This window comes from Pimephales promelas, chromosome 4 (genome assembly GCF_988280905.1).
Source record: "Pimephales promelas chromosome 4, fPimPro1.hap1.1, whole genome shotgun sequence".
NCBI classification, from domain to species: domain Eukaryota; kingdom Metazoa; phylum Chordata; class Actinopteri; order Cypriniformes; family Leuciscidae; genus Pimephales; species Pimephales promelas.
In genome coordinates this window covers 39,830,866-39,849,961 of record NC_142772.1, presented here as the reverse complement: position 1 = coordinate 39,849,961, position 19,096 = coordinate 39,830,866, and the positions used below count along the sequence as shown (strand labels likewise).

Sequence of the window (19,096 nt, the reverse complement as noted above, 5' to 3'; positions counted from 1 at the left end):
TATGCCTGGTACTTATTGTACGATTTTGTTGCACGTCCAAAAATAAAAGATGACCAATCGTGGTGATTTCTGTGGTTTTTGCACCTAAATGGTGGTCCTACGTCATACAGTGAGAGATGTTTAAAGACGGAGATAATTTTCTGTCAGAACTTTAACATGATGTGCATGTTCATGCTGATGACGTCCGCCATACAATATAGTTATCCATTTTACACTCTTAGAAAAGTGCAACGTTTTATTATGCGTCACCGTCCTAGGTCGAGATACTCTACTCGTGTAACTGTATTTAAATAGGGAAAACATGGAGGTGTTTGGTCGCTTCTCTGCTTGGCTTATATTGAATGAACTGGGCTAGTTAAGTGCTATCAAAGTGTCTCGCGCGCCCTGAGACGACAGAGGTATGTATCAACTCGTCTCAATTAACCGAATAACATAGTTTAATATGAAAAAACGGTGGAGTATCCCTTTAATAGGTTAGCCACATTGAAAACACTATTGACAGTAACTGTCAGATGAAATTTCCAATGCACTTTATATGAGTAACGCCACTGGTATAATGCACAAAGTAGGACGTTCCAGATCGGTCACTTCTGAGGTTTTGTGTCATTAAAGATTTCACTCCGAGATATGAGTGATGTGAATGGATTGGTTCCCTTAACCTTTAACCCTCTGTTGAATTAACATAACACTAGCCAGGAGGGAAGTGTGTTGCCTGGGTAACGAATTGCCACCATTTGCAGTGGGATTAAAGTTGCAGACTGCGAAGGGTAAAACCTTTAGCTTCCGGTAAAAGACAGGCCCAGACGGTCTTACGGCTGACCGAGCCTCCAGAGAGAATGGAAATAGAGGGGTGGAATTGCTTTGGCAATTGATTACATGGCCTTAAAAAATGGGGAGATTAAAATGCTGCATAAAGTCACCCAAAGGTAATCTCATTTTATCTGATGTGACTGCAGAGTCCTGGCTTTTTTCTCAATAGGAAGTCTCATGGGATCAGTGATGGAAACTGAAAAGACCTGAAATCGCGAGCGAGCCGAGTCTCGGACTGCGAGAGATTCGCCGCTAATCAGCCGGGCCTGTTCTCGGCGGGGAACAGTCACTGATGATTAAAATGATGCATGATTGTAGATTGTGAGAATTTCAAAGTGTCTGACATTATAGTTCAGCTGCACGATGATTCCCCACACCCAGGCCAGACAGGATCTGCAGCTCCCGTCCAATCGCAGTTACGTGATGACAATTACATTCCTCACCTTCCTACAGAGGTGTGTTTGTGAGAGAGTTCTCAGCAAGAACCCAATTAAAGCATGTTGGGGGAAGCATGTCCTTAACCCAGCCCAGCATTAGTGGATGACAATAGCTGCATTGAGAGTGACGCGTCTCCTGACAAACTGATTTCCAGGTGCTAAACAGCCTGCAACACCTAGACGAAAAGAAGCAGGGGAGGGGGGAGAGAGAGAGAGAGAGGGTCTAACTCATGGTCTGAGATATTGAGAGAGGCAGAGGAAGTGCTGGGATGTGGGTGGACGGACGATTAGCAGCAGCGGTGCTTTGCAAGGAGGGTAGCTGGCCGCTTATCGTGCCAGCTGTGAACAAATGGTGTTTTAAATGCAGTAATACAGTAAGACTAGAGCAAAAGATGGGGATTTGCACATAAAGACTGACTGACAGATGGAGAGGGAGGAGAGGCAGCCAACCTTTAAGAAAGCAGGAATGAAAAACGAGTTAAAATTCATAGATAGGCAGGACCAGGGTTCAGGCACGGAGGATCTTTCAGTGGGCATTATACAAAGATTTTTTTTTTTTTGTTTGTTTTTTTTTGGAGGGGGTCAGAAATAAGCAGGTGCTACTTGTTAAATTGTGAATGGGCATAGTTGAGAGTGGTCAATTTTTTTTTTTTTTAATTATTTTATTAATTACACACACACACGCACACAATTCTATAAGTAATAAAATGAAATAAATAATATTGACCACACTCAAATGTTACATATAATTTCATAAAAATGTGTAGAATATTGGTAGATTCAACCAAATTCGTTCAAACAAGTGCAAGTAGTCAGTACAGTTGCTTAAATTATAAATCTTTAGGATATTTATTTATTAATTATTATTATTACAGTTTTTTTTATAATTATTTTTACCATTTTTATTCAGTTGGATTTATTTTTCTAATATTGATGTGATTGTTTTTATTTCTTAATTTTTCTTGCCATTTTGCTTTATTTAAAAACTCCTTTTTACTTAAGGCTTAATTCCAAATTAGCAAGTCATAATTTAATCATTTTTCAAAACAAAGTCGGATTGTGTAAGTAAAGTATTTCACGTTATGTTATGTTATGGCAAATTTAAATTTCATTTCTTACTATTTTGATTTTACTCAACCCCCCCACCGCCGTATGTAATTGGCATTATACTTATTCCACTGATGTTAATGTTGAATATAGAACTGCTGAGACAGAAGAAAGAAGAGTAGTGAAATGAGTAAAATGTGTACACTGGGAGGAAAAGGACAGAAAGATGTATTAGGGCAAATGGAGTGCCAGACATTAAAATTGCATTGAGAGGAATGAAGCGCATGAGATAGAGAGCGAAAGAGAGAAGCAAGCATAATAACGGGCATAAACGGTATGCAGAGACACCCCTCCAACAGCCAAGTGACACAGTGAACTGCATAGAAGGGGGGCCAGCGGAAGAGCAAGCATGGAAATGAGCACCTGGAGCTTATTTATCTAAAAGCTTCTTTCAGCTCGCACTTTTTATGGCATTGCAGGAGCTGACTAGCAATAAAAACCACTTTCTGAATCAATTATGTCCCTGGAATGGTATATGGACTATTTAATTGTACAGCTCTCCATCCTGTAACTTTACTAATTGCACAGCACTTCCTTCAGCTGGGCTCCCCCTTGAGTACTGATTGCATGTTACTTCTTTCTTTCTGTTGTGTTTCGAGTCGTCTACGTCTAATCTTGTTCTTGTTCTTCTCCATAAACCCCATTCCCAGAGGCAATATGGGGCAGGTAGTTAATAATGCACATATTTTTCAGGCCAAGTGTTCCATGCTGAAAGTGAAGAGACTGTGACATTTCTTGTTTTATTCAGCTGCGAACCTATTCTGAGAAAAGCCTTCTAATAAAGCAGAATTTTTGAGGTCACAAGTTCCCAGGTTCCCTTGAAGCATGTGCCGCCTTCTCTTTGCTGAGAGATGTTTCATGAATGACTTAATAAAAGTGCCCGCATAACCATAATCATGCACACAATTGGTGATTTTAAAGCATGCAATGACCATAAGAATATCTTATTTTAGTCTCAAAGGAAAACTGTGAATTAGTTGAACTTAAATCTGCCCAAAAGTTCAGAAACGCTCCTGTGACGAGTCATGACACGGGTCTGATCATGGGAACCCGGATAAAAAATTTGGTAAGACTTTAGATTATGGAACACATATTCACTACTAACTATTTTTCTCTCAATAAAATCACAATTACTGCTTATTGGTAAGGTACAGTAGTTGTTGTAGTGGGGTAGAGTTAAAGGGATACTTCACCCAAAAATTTAAATTAGCCCATGATTTACTCACCCTCAAGTCATCCTAGCCTAGGTATAAATGACATTCTTCTCTTTCAGACGAATGCAATCTGAGTTATATAAAAAATGTCCAAGTTTTTTTTATGGTAGTGAATGACTGTTTATGTTTTGGAGTCCATAAAAGTGCTTCTATTTCATCAAAAAAGTGCCAGAGTCGGACAATAATGCCTACAGAGCCAGGGAATATAGGCTGTTTTGAGATAGAACAGGTATAGTTTAATTATGGTTATAACGTATTTGTCATCTGCTTTTATCTACTATTAACACAAGCCTGCTGTAGCGGACCCCGTCCGAATGATGGCCAAAAATATACTGATGAGTTCAATGAAGTTTATTGTACATCACAAAAGATGAAGAGTCAGCTTTACTCCAGAAAATCACTGTAAGAGCTGAATAAACACAGTATAAGAAGTGCTCATTAAACTCTCTCTCGCTTTCACTGTCATCAACATACACAGCGAATTACACAAAACACTTGTTTCTAACAGTAAACAAATATATACACACCTTTTCAGGGGCGGCTTAATAGACTGGTAAACTTTATATCCGTAAAACGACTCGGATGAACTGTAATTGAACTGTTTCATTTCTGCCATGATCAGTGATCAGTAACGTTACGTTAGGCCTATCGATCCTGAGACTGTAAGCTGGATCATGAACAGTCGGTACAGATCCATCCTCAAGTAACAACGAGAGTAAATGATGACTGCTATGTTCATTCTTACATCCAACAACAAAATACCTCAATCGCTTAGGAAACATTCTTGTCTACAGCTTCTCCGGCATTGAAACAATGGCGGACTGAGTACAGCTTACCCAGGGCGGGTCTATGCTAAAACTGCAGTGTCAGTCAATAGTTGTGGGAGGGGCTTGTCCATAAGTACGTCATATTGCCCCGAATCAGAACGGCTCATTCTGAGACACTGCATAAGTTTTATGGGGATTTAAAAAAAAAAGCACTGGGTGGATTTGTATCATTATAGAGTGATTGTGTAACACAGATTTATGTTCAAACACCATGTAAAAGTGAATTTTGCATAATAGGTGCCCTTTAAGTCTAAGCGTAACTTGTACTGCTGATATTTACGCTACGCCATGCCACGCTACTTCCGACATCACAAGTTGCGCTTTAGGCGTAAGTAATTTGCGTATGGCCATTTGTCCGGAACATAGACAGTAAAAGAAATGGACAGAGCGATCTCATTGGAACTCCATTGAGACGATTGAAGCCCGTTTTTGGCCATTTTTTTAGCACTTCCGTCCCTGACGCGCAGATTCAAACAGAGCTTGACTACGTAGATGTGACGTGAGTGACCCGTCTGTCTTCTAGTGCTGTGGCATGAGAAATCTGAATCATTCCCTTCCGAAACATGCAGAGGCGGAGAGTGTGAATAGGAGCTGTCCATAGGAGAAGGAGACAATTTTGCTAGGTATTCTGATTAATTATTTTGTCATTTTGCCTCCACGTTTCCCCGATTACACGCGAGCTTCTTCTCCTGTCCATACGGTAATCTCTTTACTGTGCGACAGAGAGTCGCATGGGTATGACACAATCGCTAGCCTACTTTCACTAAAACTGCTTCTACGGGGCCATAACGTAAGCTACAAGGTAATGGAGCTATTTAGACGTTGTCGTGTTTCTTTAGAAATAAATAAAGGACAAATGGGGTCTTCAAACGCCTCAGATGTAAAGTTATTCACTGCAAAAGTGACGCCAAAATGAATGGGAGTCAATGGGAATGCTAACGCAAGTGAAGTTCTGCTACAAGATGTCAGCTCCCGCGAAGCTTCAACTTCCGGTAGATGGATTACCCCCTTGGTCCGGAAGCTGGAATTTTACTTTGTAACGTGTTGAATATTAATATTTTTTCTTACACAAACTGATCGTTTCACTTCAGAAGGCATTTATTGGTCAAGTCACCTTCATTTATATAGTGTTTCTAACCATATAAATTGTTTCAAAGCGTTTTTAATGTGATAATACAAAATTAAAGTAACAGAGATTGTTTTGGCTTTACAGCAGCTCTAGAATGAAGTTATTGTCCAGCTAAGGCTAGTTTTGATTAATTCACTTTTATCGCAGCGATCATTAGTTATTAACTTAGGGGCTGCTAATACTAACACTAACATAATATATACTTTATAAGTACTAACAAACAGCCAATATGCTAATAAGCAACTAGTTAATAGTGAATATGTGTTCCCTATTCTAAAATGTTACCAAAGTTCCAGATGCATGTTTCAAAGGGAGCAGAAGTAGATACCTAACGCAAAGCAGGCCATAACGTTTCGCGTTTGGACTTTGCACTTTTGCTATTGTATCCGTCTCAGCCTGCACCTATCATCTTTAAAAGACTGAGAGATGGAAAGAGATGATGACGCTCTGTGAGAGAGAGCAGAAGAGGGCACTTAAAATCCCAGATGGCAAAGAGGACCTGTCAGAATTAATGGTGCTGTATCAGGTGAGAAAGGAGGTGTGAAATTGGTCAGAGCAGAATGTTCTCCAAAATCACACATGATCAGTCTTCCTTTATCTGACCTCAGCGAGGGACAATAATGATGAACTGCACTTCTAAAATCAGCCGATCATGGATCATAATGGAAAGTGCAATTCAATGCTCAATATTGCTTAAAAAAGCCATACGTGTACCCATACAGTTTCTGCAAAAAATGTTGGTACACTTAAGCCATGAAAATGACTGTATTTCATTGCGTCACAAGTTTGTAAAGGTCCCCTAATCAAGTAATCATTGGTTTAGTTTTAATGTGAACATGTGTTCATAATTTATATAGGCCTATCTTAATTTAGAACAACGTATGTAATGTTTTCTCTTGTTGCACTGTAAATTTGCACTGTCAGTTCTGTTTTTGAATAAAGTGTTGGAAATTAATGTTTTTTTTTTTTTAAATATGATTAATCGAAAATGTATTCTTGTCGTTTGATAAACTTAGGATTGAGCCACTGTAGTCACTTGGACTATTTTAACGATGTCTTTAATAACTTTTCGAGGCCGGCAAGTTTCAATCCCTCAAGAAGCCTATGGACTATTATGGTGTAGTGATCCAGCTCTCAGATTTCATCAAAAATATCATAATTCGTGTTCCGAAGATGAACGAAGGTCTCACGGAGTTGGAACAACATGAGGGTGAGTAAATACTGACAGAATTTTCATTTTTGGGTGAACTATCCCTTTAAGAGTCCAAAAGCTTTTTAGAGCCAGTGACTGAATGTACCGTATCATCCATACGTCACATGTACAAAAACTGCATGTAGACTTCTATCCACCCTAACTACCTTACACTTGCTGTCAGACACAGAGATCTCTCATGTTGTCAGGCACACTAATCGTCCGTCCTCCGTTAAAAGACCCTTTAAATGAGCCAAGCGTGATGCTGGCATGGTATGATGAAAAAAGCCTAAAAGGCCTGTTTCTGGCAGCTCTGTCCAAATCAGCTGCTGATTACAGAGAAAACTGCCAATTCACTGGTGGCTTCTGTCACAACGGAGACACTTGGTGTCTGCAAGAGTCTTGTGGGAGGACACAGCGCTTGGTGTCGTGATCTTTTGTTCAGTTTTCTGGCCATGCGGTGCCTGTGACTTGAAGTTGTTTTGCATTTTAAAAGGAGATTGAGCTGCTTTATTTTCAGCCCAGGTGGCATAATTTCCCTTCACGTCCACAGATAAAGGTAATCCAGGCTGAATTCGCCTTTCCTCACAGGATGGCCTTATCTCATCAATATCCCTTTGTTATCTTACTTGGATCACACCTGTCCCTTTGTTCTGCATTGGAAAGCCGGGGGAGTAAATGACTTCCAAAAGATTCTTCAGGTAAGCAGACCCGTCGGAGCCAGTGTGGGCTTTCACACCCAAAGGTTTAACACACACAAAGCCAAAATCCACCACAGAGCAGCTCTTCGGTTAGACCATCAGGGAACACAATGTCATTGTCCCAATAAAACGCCCTATCTCCATTTTCCATCTTAAATGCAAACTTTACCTATTGTAAAATTTCACTCATACTTAACCAGAGCCCCATATAACACAGTGTCCCTTTCTCGTGAAAGGGTGTTATTAAGATAAAATAATACGTTAAAAAGATTATAAAGTGACACTGGCACTATTTAAATAGTGAGAGATTAGAAGCACAAAGGTGCCTTACACCATGTCCTATCCAGGTGCAAAGTTTGCAGAGACACGTAATTTGTCCACACTAGAAACAGAAAATGCTTTGATATTTATGCTTTGTAATGGGACTACAGAAGCAGTCAGAGTTGTCGGAAGCGTAGCGGTGTGGAAGTAGTGCGACCAAGGTGTAGTTTGTTAGCTTTTTACTTCTGTCGACTGTATTTAGGCTTCAAAATTCATAAAAGTTTTGTTTATCTGTGAAAATTATCTTGAGGGTCAAAACGTATCACAAATTTTGTTGATTTTTTGCTTTTGGCTTGCTTAGTTGGGGACATTTAATATTCAGCAATATTAATGATATGCCTGCATTGACACCATTATATGAGAACTGAACTGAGCTGGATGATGACATCACGGTTTTCTCAAGAGTAGCTAGATATAAATTAACTTTTTTACAACAAAGATTAACCCTCACTGAACTTACTTAAGCTGGACTAAATCGCTATTTTCTTCTATATAGAAACACACTGTTATCACTGTTTGTATTGTTAAAAACCTAAATATTAATAAAGGTGACTTGACTTGATCACAGAGCTTGTTTTTTTTTTTTTTTTGTAATAATCCAAAAGCCTATGGAAAAATCCTACTGGGTTTTAGAGAATCAGTGTGATGCTAAATTCCGGTTGGCCTGCAAAGTGATGTCACCAATCTATTAGTAAAAGTTTAAAATGAATTGGACACACTCCACAAGAAGTTGAAGTGGAATTTAAATTGAAATGACATATGGACTGAATTGTAATTAAAAGTTATTAGATAACTTTATCTAGATAACATCTATAATAATTCTGCATCATGTTTGATATCGTAATTCAAATTCAGGAACTGAATTTAAATGGTAGCCTATTATCAATTCAATTCTGAATGGTGCACAACCCTGGAAGAAAGCATGTCTGGAAAGATGAGAATAGTACCACTGATATGGACTGAATTGAAAAATGATAGTTTGGATTCTTTTTAAATGGGTAGTTTCTACTGACAACAACTCTGTCAATATCATTTCTAGAGGTTCTGCCTTTTAAATGTGCTCAAATTAACAAACACCACAATTAAGTGCACTTGAAACATCTCCCTTTGACCTTTACTGCTGAGCCTGAGGCCACACAGCGGCATCAGCCACCTGCAGTGTGTGTGTGTGTGTGTGTGTGTGTGTGATACCTATGACCCTAAACCTGACTCCCTATTTCTCAATCTCATCAGATCACATCAGCAGCTCTTTTTTTTCAGCTTGATATCTATTTGCCCTTGCCCTCCTCCATGCTCTCCATCATCACATTGCCTTCTCGCTCTCGATCTCTCTCTTTCTCGCACCCTCATTCTCTTTCTGTGTCCTCTGACCACCTGACACCTTTTCAGATCCTGTTGGCAGACAGCACACGTTTCACCTGGCAGTGGAATTCAGTGATCCAGCCCTATCGATGGCAGATAAATCAATGTTATCTCTTTTCCCCATGCCTCTGTTTCCATTGATTTCTTTCTGTTACTTTGCAGTTTGTGAAGACTTGAACCTTGCTCAATTAAATTGCCTTACTTCACCAAAGGAACAAACCGAAACATAAGGCTGAGGACAAGATGAGGAGAGAAAGATCAAGGAAGAGGGTAAAGGAGGGTTCAGATTCAATTCTTCAATGCAGCAGAAATGTCAAGTGACAGTTTTGTTAGAATGAGCAGTTTATCCAAAGCACAGATGGGACATTTTGCCATTGCCATTGTGCAAGCTGGTGAGTCATATAAATGCTATTTACTGAGACAATCTTTCTGTATAGTAAAATCTCATCCATCAGTCTATTTCACCCATTCACTGATTTTGTCCACAACCACAAATACAATTAGAGAGACCCGGGCCAGTTGTCATACGTTTACTCTGTATTGAGTTTATTTCTGTGTCGTCAAGTCTTCCCAGACAGCAAAAACCCAGATCCGGCCCGTGCACCAGATAATCCACATGCACCACTAGATACGGCCCTGATCTGGGCCGACACTATTTTGGAGTCTGGGTTTGCAATGTAAAGAAAATATATATAATTATAAACACATGTTGACCTGTAGTGAGGCATGTAGTCTCAGTGGAAAAGGCTTCTTTGTGTTTATAAAACTTTACAGTACAAAAATATCAAACCATTGTTTTGATAATCAATAATTGTAATCAATGTTAAATTACAACATATGAAACGTCACAACTTGCCCCGTTTATGAACTTACCTTTTTAGTATCATTGGAAAAGAGCTCCTTTTATCTTTCAGGTTCTCAACAAGACTCCATATCATATTACTGATTAAAAAACTAAACTAGTTTCACACTGACCCAACAGGGATGTCTGCTGGGCTGATTTCAGATGTGAAAGGCATTAGTCAGAGCTGCAGTCTCCTGTCAGAATTCTCCCTTAGGCTGTCAGCTTCTTCCTATAAGAACATCCTATAGGATCAGGCCTTCTTAATATAATTCTGATGTTTTCAATGTCAGGCAGTCAGATTCCTTGAAGCTTAAAAGAGAGGTTACAATTCTTTGAAAAAGATGGAACCTTATTTTTACAGAATAGAATAGCTATTATTATTAGAATAGCTATTAGGCTATTATTATAGCTATTTTTAGCTATTATTATTAGAATAGCCTAGCTGTAGCCCAATTATTGTGTTTTCTTTCATTTCCACTTTTTCATTTTCCTGGTGACCATGCAATCTCATCTCTCTGAGAACAATCCATCGGTAATCAATTGAGCTCCAGCTATGACATGCGTGTGGGAGAGCATTTTATCCGTAGATTCCATGGGCAGATGACTCAACTAACATTCTGCACGTGTTTGCTCAAGTTTGATTAGAGTGGACGCAATTTGCAATAATGATTGCGAGCGGTCTGGCTGCATGAGGCGACTTAAGGCTAATGAATTATCTATGCGCGAGCTAGACAAAACAAATGTGTCAAATGTCATATTGCACTGGATAATTTCCCACTGGCTGAAAAGCAGCATTTTAAAACGAGAAAAGGCGGCCTATTCTAGTAGACCTACTTTGATTTTTTTTTTTTAAATAATCTAGCCTAATAATACTTCGATATTAACGAGTATAGGCAGGTCATTTGCTGATTTTACCCTATGGATTTTACGCAGCCACCATTTTGAAATGGCTCCGGTGGGGAAAACCGGAAGTGTCGCCTCAGAGCAGTAAAGTCGCGAATGCGATGGTGGCGTATTGTTGTGTAGTAGAAATTAGTTATTCTAAAAATGTAAATACATTTCTTTCACAATTTAGACTGTATACAGTGAAATTCATTAATAAATAAAATTATTTTTTTATATATATAATTCAGAACGAAAAAAAAAGAAGCAGGAATGAACTAGGCTCATGTACATCAAATTGTGTAAATCGCGGTAGCAGCTTCAGGTTGGTAGTCCAAGGCATTGTTGTCTATCTAGCTACTTCTGGGGTTCTTCCATAGGGTTCTTCCCACCGGAGCCACGCTTTCGATTTCAAAATTGGCTGAGTGACATCAGCGTAGGCCTAAATGGCACACAGCCTACTTTAAAACTTAACAGTTAGGCTACTAGACTACAAATGAGTGAGAATACAGCCTTTATGGGGTCAAAGTATATGAGTATACTATAAGAATATTACTAACTGACCCTGGTGTGTATGTCAATAAATAGTAAAAAAAATTGTTACTGGTGGCCTATAAAAATAAAAAATTGTTACTGGTGGCCTATAAACGTTGTTAAAGCCGTTCCCAGTTTCTTACTGTCCAGTCCCTGAGCGTTTATAATTTCTCAAATAATAAACTTGACGTTTGGACGCTGACAGCGACACCGTGGTAACACAGCCCTCAATTACCCATGATTGGCCGACCCGTGGGAATATTTAAATTCCCCCTTAGCGCTGATTGGCTGGTGGGCGGTCGGTGGAGCCGTGAGAGTCTGCACCGTTCCGGGTTATTGTCAGTCTTGGCAGCCCGGCGCAGGGGTTGAGGCGCAGTGCCTATGAGAGAGTCACAGAGAGGCGGAATATAGACAAATTATTGATTTAAGTTCATTCATTCTTGCTTGGTATTAATATGAACAAGAGCTGCAACCTTTGGACTCCTTCAGAGGAATAATTAGACGGACGTCGGAGTTGAAATCGCGACGGAAGGTTTCCGAGCGAGGGGATGAAGAAAACCACTGGAAGTGAACGGTGATTTCTCTTTTCCCCAGGATTAAACGGCGTATACTAAATTCCCGCACCTGCTCTTCTTTTCAAGGAATATCGCCTTAAACACAACGGGGGCTTTCTAGTATATTCCGTGGATAAAACATTGCTCTTGATTGTATACGCCAAAGTCTGTTCGCTCTTTTGGATTTACGGACGTTTGCGAATCGCAGTTTATTTAATTGGCAAAGCACTTATTTATTTATCGGGTTGGTGTCAGCAGAAAAGCTGTCGTTATTACTGGAGTTTGCAATTTCCTACTAAGCCTTACTCGGAGATTATTCCAGTAAGTAAACGGGTAAAGAAAAATCCTGACCGACGGAATCATTTACGATAGTTCAAAACGCAGTTAACGGAGCGCAGTTGACAGACGGCGTTTTTTGGGTAACGGCTCGTTTGACCCACTGTCGCCTATTTAACAAAAACACAGATCGGATTCGTTCAAAAATAAGAAGATATTTCAACCTAAAGGCAAGCAAAAACTGCCCAACGATCCTGTAGAAGAAGCTGGTTTTGGATGACTTTTCCTCTTTTTTTACGCGCGTGAAAAACGCATATAAAAGGAACTCATAATAAGTCGACTGAATAAACCAGGGATTATACATTTTTCCACTACATCTATGAACAGAATGAGATATTATTGATTTTTCCCCCTCGTTTGCCCTCCTCTGTTCTTTCGGCCGCGTTACGTTCCCACAGTCCTGTCATCACAAACCTGCATGGAAATCTAGTCAGCACCACAGAGCGATTTATGGTAAATATACTCTCCCCTACTCATAATTTCAGCCTTAATTGATCTTTCAATGAAAATATGCATGTTAAAGACCTATTGTTTTACCCATAATTAGGCTTTTAATGGGTTTTAAGTTCGCAGCTGTCACAATTTAACGCTCTTCGAGAGACGTAGGCTAGCCTACACTTCAGTCAAGCCGCAGTAAGCCTGTACAGTAGATTGTAGTGCCCTTTCATAAATGTTATATCTTTTATAAAAAAAGTATTGCTAAATATATATATATGAAGAGTTCAGATGCAAAAGCCTCTAAGTGCCATTTGAAATTTTCTTCTAGAATGATCAATTTTATCAAGCTTGTATATTTAAGTTCAGTAATTTCACTTAAATTACACGTAATAGGTAATCTTCGTTGCAATTTAAGTGAAATTACTGAGCTTAAATATACAAGTTTGATAAAGTATCATTCTAGAAGAACATTTCAAATGGCACTTAGAGGCTTTTGCATCTGAACTCTTCATATATATATATATATATATATATATATATATATATATATATATGAAGAGCTCTTTTCCAAAACGCGTTAAACGACATTTTTAAAAAAAATGAGTTTGTCGTGTCATTCTGCTGCGGACAGAACCCTTTCACTGCTCTATCAACGTTTCATGCCGAATCGCTATATTTCCTTGTTTAAAATGTACTGCAAGATACAGTTTCTTTCCAAACCACGATAAGCGCCAGCCCTGTTTTTAGCCTAAACACGATAAATCCTCAAATTCAATGAGCGCTCTACACAATCCAGCACGGCGGCACTCTGAACAGAGGTTTATTATGTTCATTCATTCCTCAAAATGAGTCCTAGTTTTCTAGTCGACTAGTAGTAGATCATTTAAGCCATTTGTATTATCAGTAATCACATATATTGATTTAATTAAATGGGAGAGAAACCATATGAGCGTTTTTAATTGCATATTCCGCATCTCAACGTATGCATAAAGCTTGCCACAAAGAACCGGCAAAAGTAATGATGCATGAAACATTTGAATTGTTTATTAATAAACTAGTGTTTTCTGTCAGACCCCGTTTACACCTGGTATTAAAATGCGATCTGTATCCAGATAAGTTATCCGGATAATAAAAAACGCATGTTAATGCAAGGTGTAAACGCGTTGTGATCGGATCGTGATCGAATCTGCCTGACCACATCTGGAGGTAGTCTGGCTCGCATTGTGTCCGGATCTTTACTAGGTGTAAACGCAATCTGGTTGTTGAAACCACATATGTATATTTTACTCCTCCCAAAAATGCTAAAAAATAAACGAGTGAGAGCGTGTTATATAGGCTATATGTCATGTTATAGCCTAGTCAGATGCGACAGCGACACGCATCACCGCAGATGAGCAGCTGAGCGTCTATTCAACGTGCAAACATCGCAAATAAAAGTGAAAGTAAGTCACAGACGCAGTTAACACATCTTCAAGTAAAGAAACGAAATTATCTTACCAGGCCTGTTGCCACTCTCTCTTATTGATGTCTCTGATTTGGAAATTAGCTGATGATCAATAAAATGCCGCTCAGATCTGTTGCTTTTGGTGGCGTGCAATCCAATAAATCTGCATATAACGCAGGAGGTGAAGATCGGATTTATATCCGTTTTGCAAAACCACATTTATGTGGCCAGGTGTAAATGGAATCAGTACTTATTATCCGGATAACTTATCTGGATACAGATCGCATTTTAATACCAGGTGTAAACGGGGTCTCAGTGTCAGCAACAAAGATAAAGTTGATGATGCTTACTCGCCATCTTCGCAGTGAACGCGCATAGAGAAACGCATACTTCGAATTAGCCTACATACGCAGAGAGTTGCATTTATTTTAGTTTTTAATTGTTTTGTTTAAAAGTAGATATTTAAAGCTTTCTGTAGCTTAGTTCTCAGGCCTGTGTGAGGCAAGCATCGCGGTGTTTCGGTTCATATTATGAGACGCGCTCCGGTTCACCTGCGCGCCTCTGTGTCCTGATTATATTGTCTGATATTTACTTCTAATGTATTAATCCAGTCAATTTGTCGATGAAACATTTATTAAAATGAAGATACAATTTATATGAAACGAAATTTACAAGCTTTCTACAAAACAAAACTTAATAAGTGGTCAAAATCATGTCTGACGCACTCCAAATATTTTCCGATATTGGGCAGCTTTTGAATTTTGATCCTATCTTACTCATCTCATGCGGTTCCCTTTTCATAGCCTACTCAACATAGATGAAATAATAAAAATAAGTAATGTAATATTATTAAAAACAAATGTGAAATGTTTATTTTTTTGTTTTGTTTTTTTTTTTTACTTATATTTAAGCGTCATGCTGCTCCGCTTTGCTCACATGTTATGTAGCCTGTGTGTGTGTGTGCATGTGCTGGAGGGTTGCCCATCCCTTTTTTGAATATCGTTATCATATATTGATCATTTTTAATAATTCGTTTTTTCATGCATATGTTGAAATTGGTATTAATAATTTGTTTTTTTTCATGCATATGTTGAAATTGGTACTATTTGTTTGAGGTTTATTTCGATTTATAGCGTTTTGGAAAAAAATAAAATTAACTTTTAAATTATCATTAACAATATTGTTGTTTGATTTAATAATTATTGTTCAAAATGTTCAGACAGAACCAATAAAACATTTAAACAGGATAATTTGAATATTCACAAAATGTGTGGGTCTAGGTAAAAAATGTAGTTTTCCTGAAAACTATTGAAATGGATTTATAGCGTTTTGGAAAAGAGCTCTTCATATATATATATATATATTAAACAGCATCAGTGGTTCTACCACAGTTTTATCATGGTAACAATACGACTATAGCCTATGATTTTGTTGTTAAAAAAATTAACATGACAATTTATGATATTTAAACTCAATTTGAACGTTAAATTATCAAATAGTGCACAGTTACAGTGCAACTAGTGAAATCTCTATAATGCAAAATATGGCAACTTTGACTATAAGCAAGGATCGCCTTTGACTGGATGGAGATTTTCAGCAATGATAGCTTCATTTGAATAACGCTCCGCGTTTGTCGTCATTTTATCGTGTGAAGTGAAATCGGGTGGCGTCTTTTAGGCCCCTGACAGAACATACAACCTTTGTTTCAAGGTTTTACCTGCAATAAATAAAGGAAGTGCAGTAAAAATGGAGGTGTCGGGCACCGAATGGCCCCAGGACGCGCTTTGATGTGCACTAAGGGTGTTTTTAAAGAGTACGCTGACAGGATGAATGCGCTCAAAGCATAAAATCTGGTTACAACACGATGGCAGGCGAGAGGATCTGAATAAAAGGTGTGAAAGTTTTTTTTCCAGCACCTCCTCGTCTTTCAGCACAGAGTGTGTCAATGATTTCCTTTATGACTTAATCTCTAACTACTGAATTTAAATAGCAGTGCGGTAATGGTTAAAGTTCTGGGCTGGTAAGTGAAGGGTTAGGTTCAAGTTATCACAGTTGTGTCCTTGAGCAAGGCACTTAACCTCAGGTTGCCTCAGGAGCACTGGCCCCCTGAAATGTTTTGGGTAGAAGTTAACTTTCATGAAGGAGGCTCATGGCAAGTGTGGAAAGTTTGATTGATTAAAATGCTTTGTTTAGGGCCCATTTGGATGGCAGGCTGGGCGTCAACAGGCTTTTCATGTAAAGCTATTATCCTTGCACTCGGATGTCAGCTGTTCCTTCTCCATGCATCGTTTGCAGTTTCCAAGAACTGACGTTTTGCATATATCCTGTATCTATGAAATCTAATCGGTGAACCCTCTGATACTGGCTAAACTTGCAGTCTGGGTTTTATTTGTCCATGAAGTTAGATCAGATCAGTTGCCCTATATGTTGTGTTTTGATTATCAGAGACTTTAACCCACTATTTGTAGTCTTTCTGAGATTAACAACAATAGTTGGCAAACGTTTTTTTCCCATGCAGCTCCCCTGTGGGTTTAGTCCACCCTGAATGTCCCAAACAAAGGTTGTTTATCAGTATCAGTGTTTGCATAAGAACTAAAAGAAAAAATATTTCTATTACACAAAAGTTTCAGTTTTAATTGAAAAAAAATGCTCTTTAGATTTAGATTATTAAAATCTTCTGTTCTCTGTTCACCAAAAATGGTTATTCTATGGTATTGCTGCAAAAAATAGGCCTACATTTTTTGTATTTTTTGAGAGTGTTTGGCACCTTAAATCTTAAGAGCTGGAGCCATGCTGCTTTTTATAGATATGTTAGTCGTTGGACAACCAATATCTAATGCTAAACAGCCTGAACCGAGGCATTTAAAAAAAAAATATATATATAAATTTATTCTTAAGGCAGACCAAGTAGTTTAACATTGCAAAATAAGTAGCTGATTAAAAAAAAAAACCTGTTATATTTAGACCGGTGTGAGTATGCATATTGATTGTCTGTCAGAAAAGAGTTTTTTTTTTCTTCCCCATACATCACAATTTAAGTCTCACGAGGCCCCCCGTCATTTCGCCGCCGCTCTGACTAATGCGATTGGCCCCCTGCTCCATGGTGGACGTTCCACTCTGCAAGTCATCACTCTGGAGGCTTAGGGCTCTGGCTCTTAGCACGGCTCCAGCATGTGGTCTTCCTCGGGGCCTGGCAGCCTCATTACCCCAGCAGAGTCCCTCACTCTGAGGGCTGCGACTCCCTCCACCCGTGGAGACAGCACCTGTCAAGGAGTATGCTCACCACTCTATTGAATAAAACATTCAGTGATGTACGAGTGGAAAGGTTCACCTCCGGGGGCCAGAGTTGCCTCATTTCCTACTCCTGCTGCACATCCGTGACCCGCTGAGCAAATTGGCCCGGTATTAGCTCTGTGGCTCGATCTCACCTAAACAAATAGAGCTTCCAGCATAATGCTAATCTCAACTGAGCCGAGCGCGGGTGGGGAAGAGGGGGAGATAGCTGGTGGCGAGATGGTGTGGTCTAATATTTAGGTCACTGAATTGTCTTAGCATTGTTTCTCATTTTTCATAGCTTATTTAATTTTGGGGTTTTGTCAGTTTCTTGTTTTTGTTGACTTTTTCCACATCTGATTCGATCATATTGGCACATTTGCACACATTATTAGTTTTGAGTCAAACTTGCATTTGTCCTTGTGTGCTGTAGGTACTTTTCCACACAAAGTCATTACGAAGAGTTTGACGATAAACTGATGGCAAGATGTTTTGGAAGGATTTCATGCCCTGAAAGCCGTCCAAAAAAAAAAAAAAAAAAAAAACAGTTTATTGTTCCACCGTCAGCAGAAAGTTTTCTCTCGATGAAGAAACGCTGTTTGGGCTCAGTTTACCTTATTGAGCGGGAAAGATCTTAATGAGATTAAATCAAGAGCGAATTTCCAGAGGTATGAAGTTAAACTCATACCCGTTTCACCGTTTCTGCCTCTGCCGCAGATGTTGATGGATAGTTTAATTTCAGAAGGATATTATTAAAGAAGTGTGCGCTGTTCATTTGAATATAGAGATAAGTATGTAGATTGATTGATTGATGGCCATGGGGTGAAATCACTCGACCGTTTTCTTATTAAAACCAGGGAGAGCGAGGGCTTTGCTCATGAATATCGTTATATTAGCAAAACTTTAATTTCCTGCCTTATATATGAATCTTTTTTTAGGTATTGTCTCCACTATTATAGTCCTAGTAGTTCCCTGGTCGTATAATGAAACCTTTCTGTCTAGAAATTGATAACCGTGAGAGTAGCCTGCATACACGTGCTTTTTTTTCGGTTCTTTTACCATAGGCTTTTACAGTAAGTCATCTTTCAGAGTGAAATGTGGCCTAATACAAGCACTCTTGCATTTAACCCCCATTCCTTTTTTTTTTTCGGGCGGGTTGGTAGAGCAGTTAGTTTGATGGATGGATGGGGCAGGACATGGTCCTTGAACTTATCTATGTGGAGCGTTCAAACAGTGGCTCATTAGGTGCAAACGTCTATCTATCTCTCAAAGCTTGGGACACGGCCTTGTTCTTATGTTCTAGTTTTGACGGGATGATTGAAGTATCGTATGTTCATGTATGAAGCAAACACGCACATGTCATTGGTTTTGTTTATGGGATTTGTGTGTTTAATTCTCTTTTTGTTGTTTTCTGGTTATGTTCAAGAGGTCATTGCCATCTAAACCATATGTTTGTCCTCTTTTGAGGTTCAGTTGAATTTTAACCCAGGTTAGGGGAGGTTGTGGCGGGACCTGATGTCGACCTTGTCCCATATTGAGCTGTCGCCCATGGCATTGTCCAAAATGGAAGCCTTGGTACTCAAAGTAGCACACACAAAAAAAGTGTCTAAACTTAGTGGTCCTTTTTACCTTCACCAACAGAATGGGTCTCCATCTTGTGCATTTTTTTTTCTAAATCACGGGTACTTTGA

The 19,096-nt window shown here is 39.0% G+C and overlaps 1 protein-coding gene across 3 annotated transcripts in view; it reads left to right on the top strand.

Annotated features, from left to right (window-relative positions):
* The window catches only part of fam222aa (family with sequence similarity 222 member Aa), a 106,610-nt gene that overhangs the window by 29,453 nt on the left and 58,061 nt on the right, over positions 1-19,096 (top strand). Inside the window, exon 1 of one of the 3 annotated variants that reach the window (XM_039659061.2) lies at positions 11,694-11,934. The exons of 1 other annotated variant lie outside the window; for it this stretch is intronic. The gene's annotated coding sequence lies outside the window, so the exon portion shown is untranslated. Of the gene's footprint in view, positions 1-11,693; positions 12,704-19,096 lie in introns of those variants that run through there. One more of the 3 variants, XM_039659060.2, reaches the window with a different exon arrangement.